At 47.0% G+C, this 20,667-nt stretch overlaps 1 long non-coding RNA gene across 1 annotated transcript; it reads left to right on the top strand.

Annotated features, from left to right (window-relative positions):
• Positions 1-2,516: 2,516 nt before the first annotated feature.
• On the top strand, positions 2,517-17,087 carry LOC108533090 (uncharacterized). The gene is made up of 5 exons (XR_001886647.1): positions 2,517-4,710; positions 7,186-7,348; positions 12,137-12,400; positions 12,641-12,735; positions 13,782-17,087. It is a non-coding gene; the product is annotated as an uncharacterized LOC108533090 (long non-coding RNA).
• Positions 17,088-20,667: the final 3,580 nt, after the last annotated feature.

Here is a 20,667-nt window from a genome sequence, read left to right as displayed (position 1 = left end):
GAGACAGGGTTTCTCTCGTTGCTTAGGCTGGAATGCGGTGCTGTGATCTCTGCTCACTGCAACCTCCACCTCCTGGGTTTAAGCAATTCTCCTGCCTCAGCCTCCCGAGTAGCTGGGATTGCAGGTATACACCACCATGCTCAACTAATTTTCTTTTTTTTGAGACGGAGTCTGACTCTGTCACCCAGACTGGAGTGCAGTGGCCAGATCTCAGCTCACTGCAAGCTCCGCCTCCCGGGTTCACGCCATTCTCCTGCCTCAGCCTCCCGAGTAGCTGGGACTACAGGCGCCGCCACCTCGCCCGGCTAGTTTTTTGTCTTTTAGTAGAGACGGGGTTTCACCGTGTTAGCCAGGATGGTCTCGATCTCCTGACCTCGTGATCCGCCCGTCTCGGCCTCCCAAAGTGCTGGGATTACAGGCTTGAGCCACCGCGCCCGGCCACTCAACTAATTTTCATATTTTTTTGAAGAGATGGGGTTTCACCATGTTGGCCAGACTGGTCTATAACTCCTGACCTCAAGTGATCTGGCAGCTTCAACCTCCCAAAGTGCTGGGATTATAGGCATGAGCCACCGCGCCTGGCCGGTAATAGGGGTTTAAAAACAGGAAATAGACATGCTTAAATGTCTTGGTAAATATATCTAGATCATAAGGATGTGTGTGAAATTGTGTATAGCTTTGAAAATAAAACAAAAAAAGACAGGGAAAAGAACTGGAGAATTTAAACCTAAAAACACAAACAAATTTACATCTTATCAAAATAAAATGTATGCCTGCATTATATGCAACATAGAAAAAAATGAAGAAAAGGCGTATTCACTGTCTTTAAACCAAATTTATCAAACTGATTTGTTTAATCACTTTGATTACGTGAACTTAGTTTCTTATAAAAAAAATGCTATAAGGGATAGTAATTTTGAGGAGAAATATTTTTTCTTGAAAGGCTAACACATTTAAAATATTAGAAGGCCAGGTATGGTGGCTCATACCTTAACCCCAGCACTTTAGGAGACTGAGGTGGGAGCATCGCTTGAGGCCAGGAGCTCAAGACCAGACTGGGCAGTATAGTGAGATCCCGCCTCTAAAAAAATAATAAAATAAAATAAAATATTAGAAGTTCAGTTTCTATATTTTCTGGGGATTTTGAGGCTATTAAATTCATATAAGCACTTATCAGCCATTCAGGACAAAGTTCCTTTGCTGTAAGAAACTTTGTAATCTAATTTATCAATACATTGTTGATATAAGAAAAGATTTCAGACACCAGGAGAGGTAAAGGCTTTTCTCGTTGGAGGCTCACAGACCCACTGAGTGCATGTGGCTTGTGTCATGCGTCCTCAGCCACAGGTCACAGCCAACCTAGAAGCACCACTCATGGGTCCAGATCCTAAAACCTGTTCTCTTTTCCAGGGGGCGCAACACATCCTTTTGATGGAGTTGAGCTCACAGGAGGACAGGAGGAAAAGAACAGGCCGGATTTTCTGTCCTCTCTCCGTGGAGAATGGACCCCTCCTGCCCCAGTAGAGACAGATCCCCCCAGGGCAGACTGGAAAACCTGGCTTCAGTCATTGCTGAGAGGACTTGCACATTGGATAGGGCCAAACCAGAACCAGAACCAGAACCGAAGCAGGCCCCACACCAGCAAGGAACACAGCAGCACATGGCCAGGAATAAGGCAGCGCGGGGAGTCAGTGAGGGAAAGGGCTTGTGCCATGTGGGGTCCGCCGTGGGCTGAGACTGAGTGTGTCTGCAGCAGGTTCAGCAACCTCGAGGCTCGTTGGCAGGTGGAGTTCTGTGGCTTTGCTGGGTAAGTCGCAGAGGCATCTTGGCGGGACCCCCAAAACCTTCAAACAAATTTGCAAAAAGATGAAACATAACTTTCTACAAATATAGAGTGAACACGTGTCCTAGATTTAGTGAGCTCGTTAGCGAAGAGCCAGAAGGAGGCTGCAGCTCGTGCCCATGTTCCTCGTCTGAAATATCTTTCTGGTGGGCTGAGCTGCATCTGAGAGTTTACACAAGAAGTCACACTGACCATTCCTACAAGGTGGCAGAACATTCCAGAACTCCTTGACCACGTTCTCCACATGGGCCTGTGACAGTGAAACAGCTAAAGAACGGACACAACTAGCTCCATTTTTGCTGAAGGGCCTCTACCCACTCCTGCACGTAGGCTAGGATAATTTTAGAGCACTGAGATAAAACACAAAGACAGCAATCATGCGGTTTTTGAAACTAACTCTGGGATTAAAAGGGAAGTATGTAAACAGCTAACTATGTTTTGTTAAGGATTTATAGAGACAGGGAGGTTTAGCTACCGTCACATGAGAGACCATTACGCACGGACAAAGAAGTTTTACAAACTTCCCCCAGACGCTTGTTGGAGCCCAGACAATTGCGATTGTCAGTCCCCTTCTTTCCCTCTCACATGGAAGACAAGCAAGGCAAAGCCCGCATGATTCCGAGATGGATCTCTGGGACGTTAGTTTCCACCATCTTCTCAATTTTCTGACTCTCCGAGATAAAGTCTCCTTCCTGGCCCCAACTCCATGTCTCTCGATGTATTGGCTGCTGTGTGGCCGGCAGAGCGAGTTTGGACTCAGTCACGGCCTCCCCATGCACCTGACCTCAGTTAGAAATGAAAGGGTTCCACCATCCCTCATGGCTGCCCCTGCAGGAACAGCACGTGGAGGAACCAGCTGGCTTTGGATCCTGCTCTCTGAAGCCCGTGTGCATTCTGAGGGTCCATTTGGAAGAGGATGCAAAGCCTGCGTTGTCCGTGGTATCGCCCATTTCCAGGGATATGAGGCCATCATCCAACAGGAGCACACAGTGAGCCTCTGGCAGTGCAAAAGAGCCACAGTGAAGCCTGCCCTGCTTTTTCACAGAGAAATGTTAAGAACCCAATAAAGATCCTCCAAGTCTAAGTATTTGTAAGAGGGGAAGTGCTCTCAAACCCCAAGGCTGAGGTCAGTGGAGCTGCGAGAGAGGGGGCAGGTAGACCCAAGCAACTGGAAAAAGGGAAAACGTCACTGTACTAACATAAAAAGCCGGCATGTGGATACATAGAGAAAAATAAATTTATTTATACATGAAGTAATTTTATCCTCAGAGGCTTTAGCTGAGGATAAAATTCTTCTGCTGCAGGGAGAAGGGGACTTGTTTCAGATGAACAGTGTCACCCTCTAAGGGCTACCTGGGCCTCAGCCTCAGCCGGCGCCCAAGGGCACTTTGAGCCCTGGAGAGGTGGCCCCTCAGCCACCCACACTCCCACAGGGAACAGTCACAAACTTGGGACAAAAAAATAAAAAACAACTGTGGGGAGTGCCGGAGAGAGCCCTGCGGAGGCTGACCCTGGACGGAGCCCACACCTGAAGGAAGGGGTGGCAGGGGCCAGCCGCCTGCTTTCTGTTGCTTTTCCCTAGAGGATGGCCTCAGTCCAAGCCAAGCAGAGGCAGCAAGAATGTGGACTAAAAGCCTGCAACTTATTGCCTCGAAGACCCAAAGAACAGAATTTGGGCAGCTCAAAAATCCAGGAAAGGAGAAAGCCAGAGAAGGGGAGTCCTACCTTCCGTGGTCACCTAAATCTCCCGACATGAATAATCAGCACAACCCTTACACTAGTCACCATTTTAATCTTAGGCTTGACTTACGTAGGAGGCCCCAGCTGGGCTGAAGGCAAAGTTGAGCGAAATCGTTCAGTTAGCCTCCCGACTGCCACACCTCACGAGTTTTAAAAATCACGTTGTGAGCCTGAGTCAGTCCTTCAAGGCAGATCCTGAGTGGCTGACTGGCCCTAAATTCAAAATAGAGCCACAGGGCCATTTGCTGGAAAACCCACATGCTTGTGGAACTTCGGGACTTTCTGCTCCTGTTCCCACGCCACCTGAATCAACAGCTGCCAGGAAATCCCATGTCACCTCCTGGACCTTAACCCACAGACGGTGCCTACGTTGACCAATCATGACTAAACAAGCACTGGCCAATCAAAACTAAGCAAGCGTGCATCCCTCATTTGCATAAGCAGACCAGAGTGGGAACGGGGTGGAAACTGTCTGTACAAGACGATGCTTCTCCTGGTTTTCTTGGTGCGCACCGATGTTTTGTACCGAAGGCTGTGTTTCTCCAGCTGGCAAACTGCTTGCTGAATGAAGTCTTTTTTTTTTTTTAAAGAAAATCCTTTTTTGTAAACTTTTTGACAATATCTACATGGCCTAGCAGCGTATCATGATGTGGTGATGTTATTTATTCTGAAATTATGCTGAGAGAAACTGGTTATTGGCAGAAATTGAGTAAATATACACATAGTGAAACGGGGACTATAGTCAAACAAATGAACATATCCATCATCGTACATAGTTACCCATTTTTTGTGTGGCAAGAACACCTAAAATCTGCTTTTTCAGCAAAAATCCCCAATACCGTGAGGTCTTATTCCTCCAGCCCTCATGCTGCTCTCTGGACTGGCCTCCTCCTTACCTGCTTTGTCTCCCATTTCTTCCCCAGCCCTGGGGACCACTGTGTTATTCTCTGTCTCTGTGCATTCAACTGTGAGGAAACAGAGGCCACGAGAGGCTGAGTGACCTGCTGGGGTTGCTGGGTGAAGACGCCAGGATTTGGACTCAGGCCCTGACAGGGTTCCCGGGCCCTGGGAGATGGGATTTTGTCCTAAGCACGGATGTTGGAAGACAGTTTCTACATCTGTATTAGGTGTGTAAACTATATCTTATCAAAATACAGGGGCTCTGAGAAAACTAGTCAGGGGTTTGGGCTTTAGCAGGCGTGTTTGGTGCATCTCTGCTGAGGTGGGCGCGTGTCTCTGCTCGGTGAAGGCACAGTCCTCACTCCGGCGAAAGCGGAGCCTGTGTAAGTGACGCCTGAACACTGCGAGTGGATTTAAAGGTGTAATTGTGGAACTGAAAGGGTTACTGTAGCTCAGCAATATTTGAGGCCGGACTTGGGAAACAAATGACCAGCGTGAGAAACCATGTCAGGATTCCACAAGGAGCATGAGGAAGGGGCCAGCCGGCTGCTAGTCTGTGTGAGGTGGGCACAGGCATGCTTCACAGATGCTCACCCATGGCCAGTGCCTGGGACATGCTTTCCTCTATGCTGTGAGGTCAGCAGCACAGTCTGCACACTAGGGAATGGATCACTTAGCAAAATGTGTAGATTTTTTTTTGACTAGGCCATATTTATAGTGGCTTTAAAAAATCATGTACACATCTTTTTTTTTTTTTTTTTTTTTTGAGATGGAGTCTCGCTGTCACCCAGGCTGGAGTGCTGTGGCCGGATCTCAGCTCACTGCAAGCTCCGCCTCCCGGGTTCACGCCATTCTCCTGCCTCAGCCTCCCGAGTAGCTGGGACTACAGGCGCCACCACCTCGCCCGGCTAGTTTTTTGTAGTTTTAGTAGAGACGGGGTTTCACCATGTTAGCCAGGATGGTCTCGATCTCCTGACCTCGTGATCCGCCCGTCTCGGCCTCCCAAAGTGCTGGGATTACAGGGTTGAGCCACTGCGGTCGGCCCACATCTTATACCTTTAATTAATATTAAGGCTTCACATACATATTTAATACATGTGTTTATTATTTAGTGTGTGGTTATATTTTTTCAACAGCAGACATCCATATGTTCCTATTTCTAGCAGATCTGCAGGGCTCGCATCTTCATGCTGAGTCGGTCGTCTGTCATGCACACGGCTTTCACCTTTTGTGTTGACGGACAAACTCGGTCTATACCATCGTTGAAGAGCAGGCCATTTTGTTTGTGTGGTTGCGTGTTCTCCTGGAGTTCTAAATTTCTTGTAAAGAATATGATGTTTAAAATTTTATTATTATTATTGTATTTTGACAGAGTCTCGCTCTGTTGCCGAGGCTGGAGTGCAGTGGCACAATCACTGTTTACTGCAGCCTCGACCTCCCAGGCTCAACCAATCCTCCCACCTCAGCCTCTAGAATAGGTGGGACCACAGGCGTGCCACTCCATGCCTGGCTTATTCTTTTATAGTTTGTAGAGACGGGATCTCCCTGTGTTGCCCAGGCTGGTCTCAAACTCCTGGGTTCAAGTGATTGAGCCTTTCGAAGTGCTGGGATTACAGGCATGAGCCACCATACCTGGATGGCATTTAAAATTTTATCATCCTTTAAAAAGTTTCTTCCTGGCCGGGTATGGTGGCTCAAGCCTGTAATCCCAGCACTTTGGGAGGCAGAGACGGGCGGATCACGAGGTCAGAAGATCGAGACCATCCTGGCTAACACAGTGAAACCCCATCTCTACTAAAAAATACAAAAAACTAGCCGGGCGCGGTGGCGGCGCCTGTAGTCCCAGCTACTCGGGAGGTTGAGGCAGGAGAATGGCGTAAACCCGGGAGGCGGAACTTGCAGTGAGCTGAGATCCGGCCACTGCACTCCAGCCTGGGCGACAGAGTGAGACTCCGTCTCAAAAAAAAAAAAGTTTATTCCTAAATGAATTTAATTTGAAGTAGGACCAAGATAATTGAGTGTACATGAGCTATTTTCTGTGTTCTCCTTTGTTTAGAGTTTCATAATTATCTTCCTGATTGGAATACATAAATAATACTTATCTTATTATCACATTGTAATTCTTTGGCTTTCATTGTTAATTGCATTTGTCAGTGTCTTCAGTATATGAGACTATTGATCAAGCCATATAGGACGTAAAATATGACTAAAGCGTCCAGTGGTTTGTGACCGTTATGGACAGAGATTTGTTTCCAGGTTGAGATTATCTGTTGTCTGTCCCTGCAACCATGGGGTTGATTTGAATAGAAAGAACTTAGCCTGAGGCCTGTTCCAGGGGCCCAGGGTGGGTGGCCCACCATGAGGGGGCTACAGAGAGCCTGAGTGCCCTGCCCGGCACCTTGCACCTTCCGGGGGGGTCCCAGCAGGCCCTCACCCCCCAGAGGCACATCTTCCGTTCGGTTCTCATATCAGGCCTATTTCCAAAAAATTTTCTGAGACACTTTATAGTATTAAGACATATAGGCAAAAGGGCTCTCAGACAAAAATAGTCCAGAGACTTTTTGGAAAAAAGAAATGTAATTATTCCAGCTCCCTGGCCTGTGGTCATTACTGCTTTTCTGGAGTAGGAGGAGTGGTTATTTGTTTGTTTGACAGCTTTATTAAGATGTAATTGATACACGGTCAACCTTTGCACAACACAGGTTTGAACTGCCGGGTCCAACTGACATGCGGATTTTCATTGGCCTCTGCCACCTCTGAGACAGCAAGACCAACCCCTCCTCTTCCTCCTTCTCCTCAGCCCACTCAATGTGAAGACGAAGAGGATGAAGACCTTCATGATGGTCCACTTCCATTTAATGAATAGTAAATATATTTTCTCTTCCCTATGATTTTCGAATAACATCTTATTTTCTCTAGCTCACTTTATTGTGAGAATATACCATATAATCTATATGGCATACAGAATGTTCATTGACTGTTTATATTATAGGTAAGTCTCCTGGGTAACAGTCAGCTATGAGTAGTTACATTTTGGAGGAGTCAAAAGTTATACTTAGATTTTCGACCATGTGGGAGGTTGACATCCCTAACCCCCACATTGTTCAAGGTTCAAGTGTACAATTAACTGCACATATGTAAGGCATGCAATTTGATGAATTCTGACATTTGTATACGCTAGTGAAACCATCACCACAATCAAGATAACGGACACAAACCACAATTCCTCATGGCCATTACTACCAGATCACTCTTGCAGGAATACAGACAAGAAAATGATCAAAGCCAAGCTGTAGTGAGTTTCTATTTCATACCCACCAGAATGGCTGTAATAAAAAAAAAAGCCAGGTAATAACAAGTGTTGGTGAGGATATGGAGAAATCAGAACCCTTGCACACTGCTGATTGGAATGAAAATGGTACAGCTGACTTAGAAAACCGTCTAGCAGCTCCTCCGAAAGCTAAAGGTGGAGTTACCGTATGACCCAGCAATTTCTTTTCTGGAGAACTGAAAACATATGTCCACATAGAAACTCGTACTCAAATGTTCACAGCGGCATTATTCGTGATAGCCAAAAAGTGGAACAACCCAAATGTCCATCAACTGGTGGATGGGTAAACAAAGCGCAGTGCCTCCATATTGCGGCATATTCAGCCACGGGCAGGAATGAAGGGCTGCCACGCGCTACCACACGCACGGACATCGAGAGCCTTGTGCTTGAGTCAGTAAGCCAAAGGCCACGTGTAATGTGACCCCACTTCTGTGAAATATCTGGATTGTGCAATAGACAAATCCGGAGAGAGTAAATTCGAGGTTGCCTAGGGCAGGGGACTGGGGAGGGTGGTGAGTAGGGGAGGTAGGTAAAGGGCACAGGATTTCTTTCTGGGGTGAGATGACATATTCTAAACCTGAGTGTGGTGCTGGTTGCACAGCTGTGTGGCACCGTAGAAGCAGTGGAATTACATGCTTTAAATGTGTGAATTGTGTGGCCTGTGAATTATAGCTCGATCAAGCTGTTCTTTACAGAAGAGGGTGCTGATGACCGGTAACACCAACAAGTCTCCATGGTTGCTCTGCGGAGCCCTCTGTGCCCCATCCCATTTAGGGGCCCTAGATAGACGCTGCTGTTTCTGAGTGAGAAAGTTTAGTGAGGTTCAGGACCTTGTCCAACATCCCTCTACTTAGCCAGTAAGGGGCAGAATCTGGTGATTAAAAAAACAAACAAAAAAAACCCCTAACTTTCTTATAGTGTAATTGACATATAATAAACTGCACCAATTTTTTTTTTTTTTTTTCAGATGGAGTCTAGCTCTGTCGCCCAGGCTGGAGTGCAGTGGCACGATCTCAGCTCACTGCCACCTCCGCCTCCCGGGTTCAAGCAGTTCTCTTGCCTCAGCCTCCTGAGTAGATGGGATTACAGGCACCTGCCACCATGCCCAGCTAATTTTTGTATTTTTAGTAGAGACAGGGTTTCACTGTGCTGGCCAGGCCGGTCTCAAACTCCTGACCTCGTGATACACCCGCCTCTGCCTCCCAAAGTGCTGGGATTACAAGCATGAGCCACCACGCCCAGCCAAACTGCCCCGATTTAAAGAGCACGATTGCCTAAGCTTGGGCACGGGTGTACCCCTGTGAAAGCATCACCATAATCAAGACAGTGAACACGTTGCGAAAGGGACCCCAGTTCACTCTGCCAGAAGGAAAAATAACAAGCTGAAAGCTGAGTCCTGCAAGAAGCTGCCTTTCCTCTTATTCCTGAGCAGATAGCTACGAAAAACAGGTTAAACATCTCCACAGGGAGCTACTCTGTGTTCACTTTCTCTTATGTGAAGTGCTGGTTTACTTAGCAGGAGACCAATACATAATTGACTATTGCCCTACCTGCTCCTTTTCTCTTGCAACACATGGATTACCATACCCCTCCTCTTTCCCCTCCAGCCCACTTTTCCCTTTTAAATATTAAAGCTTCAAAATCATCTTTGGAAAAAGGCACAGACCACAGACTGTTTCTGGGATTCCGTCTTTTCTTCTTCCGGGCATGTCCTTAACCTTGGCAAAATAAACTTGTAAATTGATTGAGACCTGTTTCAGATACTTTTTGGTTTACAATATCCATCCCCCAGAGTTCCCTCCTGCCCAGTCCTAATCTCCAGCATCTCCCTGCCCCCTACCCTGTCCCCAAACAACTGGTGGTCTGTTTTCTCTCATTAGAGATTCGTTGGCATTTTTATATAAATGAAAACATATGGTATATTTCTTTTTTGTCTGGCTTTTAAAGTTCTGTGTTGTTGTTTTGAAATTCTTGCAGGCCGTACACAATACGCATATCAATAAGTCATGCTGTTTGATGGTCAAGTAGTATTCCACTGTACTGATTACACCACAGTTTCTCTATTCATCTGTTGATGAGCATTTGGGTTGCCTACAGTTTGGGACTCTTACAAATATAGCTGCTATGAACAATTGTGTACAAGTCTATATGGATAAGCAGTTGTCCCCCCTTATCCATGGGGGATGCCTTCCAAGATGCCCCCCACAGTGGGCGACTGAAACCTCCAGTAGTACTAAAGCTGACTGCCGTCCATCGGGACACGTCTCCACTCAGGACTTCCATTCACAAACTTAATGCTTTTTCCATCTTACCTAAGCACTCACTATACACTGTGGCAGTAACTTTTGCAATTTGAGGAGCAATAGCAAAACTCAAGTGAATTTCTTTTTCCTTCTTCACAGTTTCACACATAGACACTTTGTTCCTGCTGTAGAGCTCAGCAACCTCAGTGTGTGATTTTTTTCTTTCCTTATTAAGTCAAAAACGCTTACCTTTTCATTTGAAGGAAGCAACTGATGGCTTCTCTTTGGCGTATCCAAATTGCCAGCACCACTACTCTTGCACTCTGGGGCCACTCTGAAGTAAAACAAGGGTGGCTTGAGCACAAGCACTGTGGTACCGTGACGCAAGTCAATCTGATCCCGAGACAGCTCCTAAGAGGCGATGACAGTGCGGACATGCTGGAGAAAGGGAGGATTCACGCCCCGCCGGGGACCGAGCAGACCAGGGCAGGCTGAGTGATGCTACCCAGAATGACGTGGAATTTAAGACATGAATTGTTTATTTCTGGAATTTCCCATGTAACATTTTCAGACCACAGGTGACTGTGGGTAACTGAAAGTGCAGAAACCGAGATAAGGGGTGGCTGCCGTGTGTTTCCTTTCTCCTGGGTAAATACCTGGGGGTGAAGTGGCGGGGTCATAAGATGCGTCTATCAGAACTTCTTAAGAATGGCCAGGCTGGCTTCCAGAGTGGCTATTCCTTGTTGTAGCCCCCACAGCCAGGGGTGAGAACACAGCTAGCGTTTGGAGTTCAGCTGCCCAGATCCAAAGACCAGGAGGGCTACAGTCACGCGTGTGGTGGGGCTGATATGCCACTGGCGTGCGGACCCCACAGCCACTGCAGCTGCTCCCCTGGACCCGCCTCCACTAGAAGCAAACAGGCCCGACCCTTGAAGGGGATGCTCCCCCTTTCTCAGGTGTGTTCTCACGGCTTTCGTGGGAGCTGTTGCTTGTCTGTCACTGTCTACCAGAAAGTAATGAAACAAATGAACCAGCCGCAAATGAAATGGAGTTGAAATTAGGAGTTCGCTTTTAGTAGAATAATTTGTTATTTTCCATTAACTTAGGCTTATGGTTACGACTTTATATTTCCACCTATAATATGTTGATCTTTAAAGGTGTTCCACACAGAGCTCCTTGATTTCCCATCTGAGCCTAGAGGGGGACACAGGAAACCACTGGCGGTTCTGGGACAGGGAGTGAGCTGGGGACGAGGAGATTGCCGCTCTGCTCTTGTGGTCCTAGAACAGTGACCACATGCCTGTAGGTGCTTGAAATAAAGAGACAAATACGGCCAGGCACAGTGGCTCATGCCTGTAATCTCAGCACTTTGGGAGGCCGAGGCGAGCGGATTACCTGAGGTCAGGAGTTCGAGCCCAGCTTGGTCAACATGGCGAAACCCCGTCTCTACTGAAAATACAAAAATTAGCCAGCTGTGGTGGCGGGCGCCTGTAATCCCAGCTACTCGGGAGCCTGAGGCAGGAGAATGGCTTAAACCTGGGAGGCAGAGGTTGCAGTGAGCTGAGAATCAGCCACTTCACTCCAGCCTGGGTGATAGAGCGAGAGACTCTGTTTCAAAAAGAAAAAAAGAGACAAATACAACTTGTATTGTCATCCTTTACTGGGGAAGCAGATGGTAAAAAATAAAAATGAATAGAGGTAGGCACACATGAAATTAGTTGCTGTGTAGAAGGAATAGGAAAGACAGATGAAAATTAAAGGAATCAGACAGGGTGCTATTATAATTAGGGTGACCATGTAATTTATTTTTTGAACTAGGATAATTTTTTAAAAACTTTTAATTTTGAGATAATTGTAGATTCGCACACTGTTGCAAGAATTAACACAGACCGAATTCCATATGCCCTTACCCACTTTCCCCAGCAGAAATATTTAGCATAACTCGTCTACTACCACAGCCAGATAAAGCACTGATGCACTCCCAACCCCGCTCAAAGCTTACCAGTTTCACATCAAACCATGATGACTTTGTGACAGATGTGGACAGTGACTGCCCATGGTCTCCCGTGCTTTTTCTAGGAACCTACAGAACCTGTTCAGGGAGATACAAAGAAAAACGGGACATAGACAGTTCCTGCCATGAGGACTTTCTGTCTACTGGAGGCATACCTCAGAATTCAGATAATTCTATGCAAAGTGGAATGCATGAAGTGAATGACAGAGCAATAGGATGCAGACAGCATCAACCTCCACTTGAGAGGCTGCGGAAAGTGTCATGTTGGACAAGACAGCTGAGTTTGTCCTTGACCCCTGGGTGGCTGCCTCTTGCAGTTCCTGGCATAGGTTAGTGGCTAGGAGCCAAACTGTCTGGGCTGAAATCTTGCCTCTCTCCTCACTGCCTGTGTAACTGTGGGCAGGGCGCTTGACCTCAAGCCTCCATTTCTCTTCTGTAAGAATGAAGGAGTAACAGTGCCTAGCTCGTGGAGAGTGGGCAAGGCTGCCCGAAACACACGTACAGAGAGCTCAGAACGCATGCGGCCTTGAGGGCGTGTGGATAAATGGCTACTTTGCTATCACCCACAGGTAGAAGATGCTTCATATGCATTCATTGACTGGGTATGAAAGTGGAGAACCCGGCTAGCCATCCGGTGGGAGCGGATGGAATACTTAACCTGGGGGTGAGTTGGGCCTACACGGAGGACAGGTTGGGTGCGTCGCGTGGAGCTGGGGAGGAAGGCTGTGGCTGGAGATGCAATTCTGCAGGGTTACTGGTGAGGATGGGACAGTGTGAACCTCGGGGGTTCAGGTGGCCAAGTCAAGTCAGGCGAGAAGAGAATGCAGGACGGGGTGACAGGCTTTGCTCTTCTGGGAGTTAAGAAGGTCCAGCAAGGGCTGATACTGTCCAGGTGGGTTCTCTGGGAAGCGGCTCTGAAACTGGGGCTGGTGCTCAGCAAGGGAAGAGCATTGTGGGCCGGGGACGCTGGGCCACCTGCCATCTCCACGGTGGCCTCCGCCCATCCCTGCAGAGTGCTGTGGTGTGGATGGCCTTCAGAATTGTCCTGGCCATGGTGAGGGGGCCTGGCCCTCATACTGCCAAGACAACAGATGGTTGGATGGGGGCTGTCCCCCGAAGGAGGGGTGATGGGGGAGTGAGGCCCTCTCTCCTGAGGGCAAGCCTGGTGTGCACTGAACATCTTTCACATGGGAACGTGGCTGACTGCTGTGGGGTCTCCAGGACGGGTGAAGGCAGGAGAAGGGCCTGGCAGTGAGGAGCATGAGGGTCTAGGAGCAATTGGCCGTGGGGTTTAGGGATCTAAGCCTTTGGTGATGCCCGGGAGACTGGGAGCATGGGAGGACATTTCCTTGTCAGTACACGAGGTGAGGAGGTGGAGGCAGAACCGTGAAGGGCCTGCGGCAAGGAGCCACGTGGCCCAAGGAGGCCTGGCTGGTGGAGTAAGAACTGATGGGAGGGCTTGCTAGGACTGGCACACCAGGCTGCGCTGCCCTTACTGGGGGGTGAGACTTTCGCCCTGAGGCTTCTCTGTGCAGCCAGAAGGTGCGCCCAGGCCTGCGCGTCCTGGAGCTGCTGCCTCTCCCTGCAGCTTCGGTGTCTGGGCTCCGTGCCATGCTGGTGAGATCCTTGGCATTGGGAACATAGTTTGTGCTGGGGCTGGGTTCTGAGCAGCAGGGACTGGGCCTAATCGGCTTCCCTGTTGCTTTCCAGAGCCCTCAAGGGCAGGGTGTCAGGAATCCAGGAAAAGAGAAGACACTTCCACCGACTGGAGAGCCTGCACCGCTACAACAGGGAGCCACGGGGGCCTGCAAGACTCAAACAGAGAGGCAAACGTGGATCCCTTAACTGCTCACTGGAGAATCCAAAGGCTTCGCTCACAGCAGAGAAGCCCTGTGCGTAGCTGGGCTGAGCTTTGGGGCCACAGTCCCGTGTCTGAAGCCTGGAGCGGCCAGAGGGCACTTCTGATCTCCTCACAGGCCTCAGTTTCCTCTTCAGTGAAACCAGGGTGGATAAGAATGGTGTTACCTGCAGAGATGTTGGGCTCAGAGATGAGCCAGATCATGGAAGCAGAGCATTAGCCCCTAAGGTGTTGGGTGTGTGTTTGCTGCTGTTACAACGGTTGCAGGTAGGTGAACCCATTTGAGTAAAGTCCAGCTGGAATTGAGCAACTCTTTTGGTCATGATCAGCAATCCTGTTCCAAAACACACAGCTCCCACCTGGACACCTCCCTCCCTTCCTCTGGCGATGAGGGCTGCCAAGGTCGGGGCTTCAGAAGGTGACAGGGAGAATCAGCGGAGCGTCCACTGCCATCAGCCAGCACTGCCCTACATCCAAACGACACAAGCAGTGGCAAGGCCTCCTGGGTGGGTCAGCTGGCAAGGAGCTCTGCCCTTGCTGTGGGCTCTGGGGGCGGCCACAGCCACTCTACTGTAACCACATGCAGGCATCCTCTGGCTGTGGAGCAGCCGCTGGCCCATGGCCGAATGTGCACTCAGCTGCGTCTCAGGGGACAGCCTGGCCAGGTGGAGTCCAGGTCAGTAGAGGAGACGGCCCAGGGAGAGTAAGGCATGCACAGGGGGCTAGCAGCTCCTACAGCAAGCGGCCGGGGTGGTCCCCCTATGCACAGGAGTAGTCTCTCTGAGGTCAGTTCTAAGCCACACATTCCTAAAAACACGGCTGAAGGAACCATCTGGGAGGCAGAGGCTCTCACCTAATACCTAGGGGTCCTGGCCTGCCCCATCCCATCTGCGCCTGGCATTGTCCCTTCCTTGGAAGCTGCTACTCCCTGATTTGTCTCCCTGTGCCCTGGTGGCTCCTTTAGAGCTGGGTCATCTTTATTTTTGTATCCACAGGGCCTGGCCTGTGTAGGGTTAATAAGTTCACCTGGCTGCCCACCAGCGCCTCGGGTAGTGCTGGCCCAGGATGATCGCATCCCGCTGAGACCCTCCCACCAGCTCTGGGGCCCAAAGGCTCAGCAAGTGGGCTTCAGGCTCTGCCCAGGGCTACGGTTGGGCTCAGGAGACAAAGACCTGTCCTCAGGAAGCCCAAGACTTACAGGAAGGTGCGAGGTGAAAACAACACCTTAGGTTTCCGCAGGGCCTTCATCCTCAAATCGCCCTCGAGTAAACTCTTCAACTTTCAGCACCCAGGGCACTGTCAGATCGGTCATTCTCGCCTCCACTGCAGGCCAAGGGCCCAGAGCTGCTGGCCCATGGGTCAGATGCGAGCAGTACCTGGAAGTCACACCCCTCTGCCCTCCCCAGCACACCCCCAACTATGGCACAGTGCCCCGCGTGCCCCCGAAACCTGATGGATCTTTTCACATGCCTGAAAGGCTCACCTCGCTCCCAGGGAAAAATTGTGAGCCAGGTACACTCTGGCAGGGAGAAAATAAATCCTTCTGAACTTTGGTGCCCTTGTTCGTTGACCACAACTCTCATGTATGCCTGTGGGTTTAAGCAATGCCACTGTAAAAAACCCATTGCATATTTACTGATTGGTGTGGGAGGCACTGTGCAGGGAGGCCTGGCTCCTGGAGGCTGACTGCGGAATTACTGTGGAAGGAACTGGAGTTAATAGTTCTTACCCGTGACTTTTAAACAAAGGCCGTCAGAGAAAGGGAAGAAAGAGATTTCATGGAATAAAGGAGCAATATTATTTTCCAAGTCATGCTGCGAGCTAAGAAAATTCTGTTTTCTATAACGTAACTCTTCATAACATGCAGGTATAAGGATGACATGCCAAATATAAACACCATGATGAAAATGAGATATTCCTCCATGTGCGTGCATTACATTTTGTGAATTTACAGTATGTGTTTTCTTCTTTGTATTTATAGTTCTTCAATAATTATTACCTCACTAAAGGATGTGAAGTACATAAAAGTTGGAACCTGATTTCTAATTTTTTTCAGCTTACTTCTTGTATTTAGGAGAAATGTTTTTGTGTTTTGCCACTGAGGCGTCCTCCAGAAATGAGCTGCCCTGCTGGCTCCCCAGAGGATACTGCGTCCTGCCAGCCAGATCACCGGGCTACTGTGGTCCCTTTGTGCAAGGGCCCTGGGCCCAGAGCCCAGCAGGAGTCCGAGAAGCTGTGCAGCTGTAGACCAGGCTTGGAAGGAAAAGAGCTAGGAGAATGTTTTAGGCTCATTTTGGTTTCAAAATTAAGTTTTGAGATTCTTTTAACTATCAGACATTTCACCTAAATTTCATGTTAACAATGTTTTAGGAGTCGATTCTAAAGCCACACAGGTACAAATACCAAGTAACTCAGGCACATGGTTGCTCATCGTGGCCTCATTTATAGACGCAAAAGCTGTTTGTGAGCAGGGGTGTGGCTGGGTGAACCACAGTCCACCCACAGTGGGGCTGAGGCCCCGAGGAGGGCCAGGCACTACCGTGCAAGGATGAAAAGGGAGAGCTCCAAATGTGGCTAAGTGGGAAATCAGGATGCAGAGGTGTGTGTATTCGATGCTCACTTTTGCTAAGAGAGGTAGAGAAACACGAGTACGTTCTAGCAACTTGCTTGTATTCATAAAAACGAACATTGGAGGGTAAACCAAAATCTGCCCGGGAGGGAAAGGACAGAGTGAAGAAGACGAGGATGTGAGACGGAGGCTTCTTCTTTCAGTAGGATTTTGACTTTGGGGTCAGGTAAGTACCATATATTTTTTTAAAATACTAAAAGCAAGAACAATTCTTAAAAATTAAAAAGAAACCGAAATGAATGAACCTGTATGGTTGTTGACATATGCACCCAGAGAAAATGGTTATTTTAAGAGACTTTAAAACACAGTATTTACACCACCCATCCTTAATGGAAACTCTTCTAGACACAGCAGCAGACCTGCAAAGAGATAGAGCTTTAACCTCATTCAGTAGTCTTGTCGTTCATAGGAACATGGGATTGCTAACTGCTAAACCATTGTATATGTAATAGATAAGCCATTTTAGATATAAAACATACAAACGCATGGGTGGCCGGGCACGGTGGCTCAATCCCAGCACTTTGGGAGGCCGAGGTGGGAGGATCGTGAGGTCAGGAGATCAAGACCATCCTGGCTAACATGGTGAAACCCCATCTCTACTAAAAATACAAAAGAAAATTAGCCAGGCATGGTGGCGGGCACCTGTAGTCCCAACTACTCTGGAGGCTGAGGCAGAAGAATGGTGTGAACCCCGGAGGCAGAGCTTGCAGTGAGCTGAGATCGCGCCACTGCACTCCAGCCTGGACAACAGAGTGAGACTCCATCTCAAAAAAAAAAAAAAATGCATGGGTATGTATTTTATATGTGTATTAAATGTATTCACAATTTTTACATATATATCTTGATAAAGCAAATAAATTAGGTTACAATTGTTATCAAACAAGAGTTTTGGAAGATAAAATATTATGATGCAAAGGTGAAATCCAAGTATTAGGTAAAGGCCCTTTGAAGTTAAATTTAAATCAGAAGTATTAGCTTCACTCGTGATTTTGAAAATTCATATTTCCAGCTCTGTCTGCTAAAATGTCTGCAAGGAAATATAACTCGTTGACAATGGCCCCCCCTAGAAAAAAAAATTATGTATACACAAGCGTAGATATAGCTGCTGTGTATCCATGATTTGGATAATTATTGCAATGTTAATCTTGTTATATTAAACAATGTAATTAAGAATATAAAAACCTGAAGCTTATATTCAAGTTATGAGGTCATGTCTATAATATACAAATTGAATTGAATATCTGTAATTATTGTAGATTAGTCAATATGAATAATTCAATCCTCAACATGCATTGTGTTTTATTGTTCATAATGATTAATTTAATTAATTATCATATTTCAATGTTGTTTTGGTTGCATGGGTGAAGACTTTTACAACAATACTCTGTATTGCATCTATAGAAGAGTGCAAGTCAATTATTTAAATAATCTCTTTACTGGGAATGATTTAATATATGCATGTAAGCATGTACACATGTATTTTCCTAGGAAGAGTGATTAGAAATCTTGCTGATTCTAGAAATTTCATAGTCTGCTCAGAGAAAGTAATTTATTAACTTCAGTAGAAAATATGCAGCGGCAATTTCTTCCTCTTTTTCTTCTTTTCTTTTTTTGAGATGGAATCTCGCTCTGTCTCCAGGCTGGAGTGCAGTGGCGCAATCTTGGCTCACTGCAACCTCCGCCTCCTGGGTTCAAGTGGTTTTCCCGCCTCAGCCTCCTGAGTAACTGAGACTACAGGTGCCCGCCACCATGCCCAGCTAATTTTTGTATTTTTAGTAGAGACAGGGTTTCACCATGTTGGCCAGGATGGTCTTGATCTCTTGACCTCGTGGTCCACCCACTTCGGCCTCCCAAGGTGCTGGGATTACAGGCATGAGCCACCGCACCCGGCCCAGCAATTTCTAATTTTAGATAAAATAAAACCAGAAAGTAGACATTATAGTAATGAAAATAAAAGAGAAATGTCAAGATGATAGAGTTGATAAACAGCTAGAAAGCCATTACCTCACAATTTAAAAGTAAATTCTAGATGGATTGAAAATTTTAGTGTAAAAAATAAAACTATAATATTAGAAGAAATTTTAGGGGAGTATTTCTGTAACTTTGGATGGGAGAGAGGCACCTAAGCAGGAAAGGAATCCAAGAAGACGGAAAAGACAGGTATTTAAAAAGTTTTTTTATTTGGTAAAATATGCATAACACAAAATTTTCGATTTCTAACCATGTTTAAGTGTACAGTTCAGTGGCGGTAAGTACCATCACACAGCTGTGCAACCATCACCACTGTCCACCTCCACAACATTCCCATATTCTCAACACACAACGTTTATATACTGCGCAGCAAAAGATGTCATAAGGAAAGGCAAGAGATAATATGTTGAATAAAAACTTTAGCAACACTTGATATTTCTGGCACACAAAGCTCTCCTATTATTTGGTAAAAGACATTCCAAAAGAAAAACGGATAAAATAACATGAATAGATGTTATTTTACCGAAATAGATGACTAATAGACATCTGAAATCTAGATGACTAATAGACATCTGAAAATTGGTTGATGAAATGCAAATTAAAGCAATAATAAAATACCATTTTAACCCATCAAATTGACAAAAATTAAAGTGAGTCTTCATCCTTACATTGCTGGTATGAATAAATTGCTGAAAATTGATGTGGGGAATAGAAATTAAAGCAATAACGTGATACCATTTTTCTTATTAAACCAACAAAAATTAAAATGAGTGAAACATCCTTGCATTATTTGTAGGAGTGTGAACTGCTAAAGCTTTTGGAGAATGTAATCTAAAAATATCTGTTAAAACTTGAAATCCAGCCAGGCTTAGTGGCTCACACCTGTACTCCTGGCTACTTGGGAGGCTGAGGTGGGAGGATTGCTGGATCCCAGCAGGCTGAGGCTGCAGTGAGCTGTGATGGCACCACTGTACTCCAGCCTGGGCAACAGAGCAAGACCCTATCTCAGAAAAAACCACAAACAAACCAAAAAACAAAATTAAAATCATTTGACCCAGCAATCAACCCTTAAGAGTCTATCCTATAAAAATGAGAGAATCAGTGCTGTGTGTGGGGTGGGGAGGGGGAGGTGTGTGTGTGTGTGTGTGTGTGTGTATGAAAGGTTATTGCAGCATTGTTGCACTGGCCAAAAAAAAAAAAAAAAAAACCCAAATGACCTGATGTCCACCAATAGGGCTGTACAAGTTAGGACATGCTACTTTATCCAAAGGAAATAAGCCAAATAGCTCAAAAAAGTCAATGGCCTAAAACAGGTTTCCTTGTAAGACTGCAGGAGAGCTGCACAAATTGCCCTCAGGAGACCAGGGGGAGGGTCCTTCCGGGGATGTGTGTTCCCTCTTGCCACAGCTGGAGGAAGCAGGCCCTGAGTCTTGCACTGCGAAGTGATGAGAACGAAGCCCTGGTTATGCTGGACTTCAAGATATGCCTGCCCAGAAGGATAACAGGGTATTGATGAACTGTGAAAAATCTCTGCTACAAAGGGAATGGCTGGATAAACTGTAGTTCTGTCTAATTATGGAATAGTGTGTATTCCTAACAAAATGAGTTAGACTTATGCTGGGAAGATTGCTTGTGGTCTAGTAAGTGATTAGCAAGTGGCAGAGTGAGATGCATACAATTATCCCACTGAACACAACAGCCGACAAACATCTGCATGTGCAAGCATTTCTGTTTGTATGAGCACGTGTGGAGGGACACATTGGGTACATCAGGCAGGGGAATTGAATGAGGGCTGGGGATATTGCATTAACTTTAAAAATACGTATCTTGGCTGGGCGCGGTGGCTCATACCTGTAATCCCAGCACCTTGGGAGGCCGAGGCGGGCAGATCACGAGGTCAGGAGATGGAGACCATCCTGGCTAACATGGTGAAACCTCGTCTCCACTAAAAAATACAAAAAATTAGCCGGGCGTAGTGGCGGGTGCCTATAGTCCCAGCTACTCGGGAGGCTGAGGCAGGAGAATGTGAACCCGGGAGGCGGAGCTTGCAGTGAGCTGAGCTCCCCCCCCTGCCCCCCACCTTGGGCAACAGAGGGAGCCCCCGTCTAAAAAAAAAAAAAAAAAATATATATATATAT

Source organism: Rhinopithecus bieti, unplaced genomic scaffold (assembly GCF_001698545.2).
Source record: "Rhinopithecus bieti isolate Rb0 unplaced genomic scaffold, ASM169854v2 scaffold_11273, whole genome shotgun sequence".
NCBI classification, from domain to species: domain Eukaryota; kingdom Metazoa; phylum Chordata; class Mammalia; order Primates; family Cercopithecidae; genus Rhinopithecus; species Rhinopithecus bieti.
Note: the sequence above shows the minus strand (reverse complement) of the source record. Positions and strands in the feature narration are given on the sequence as shown.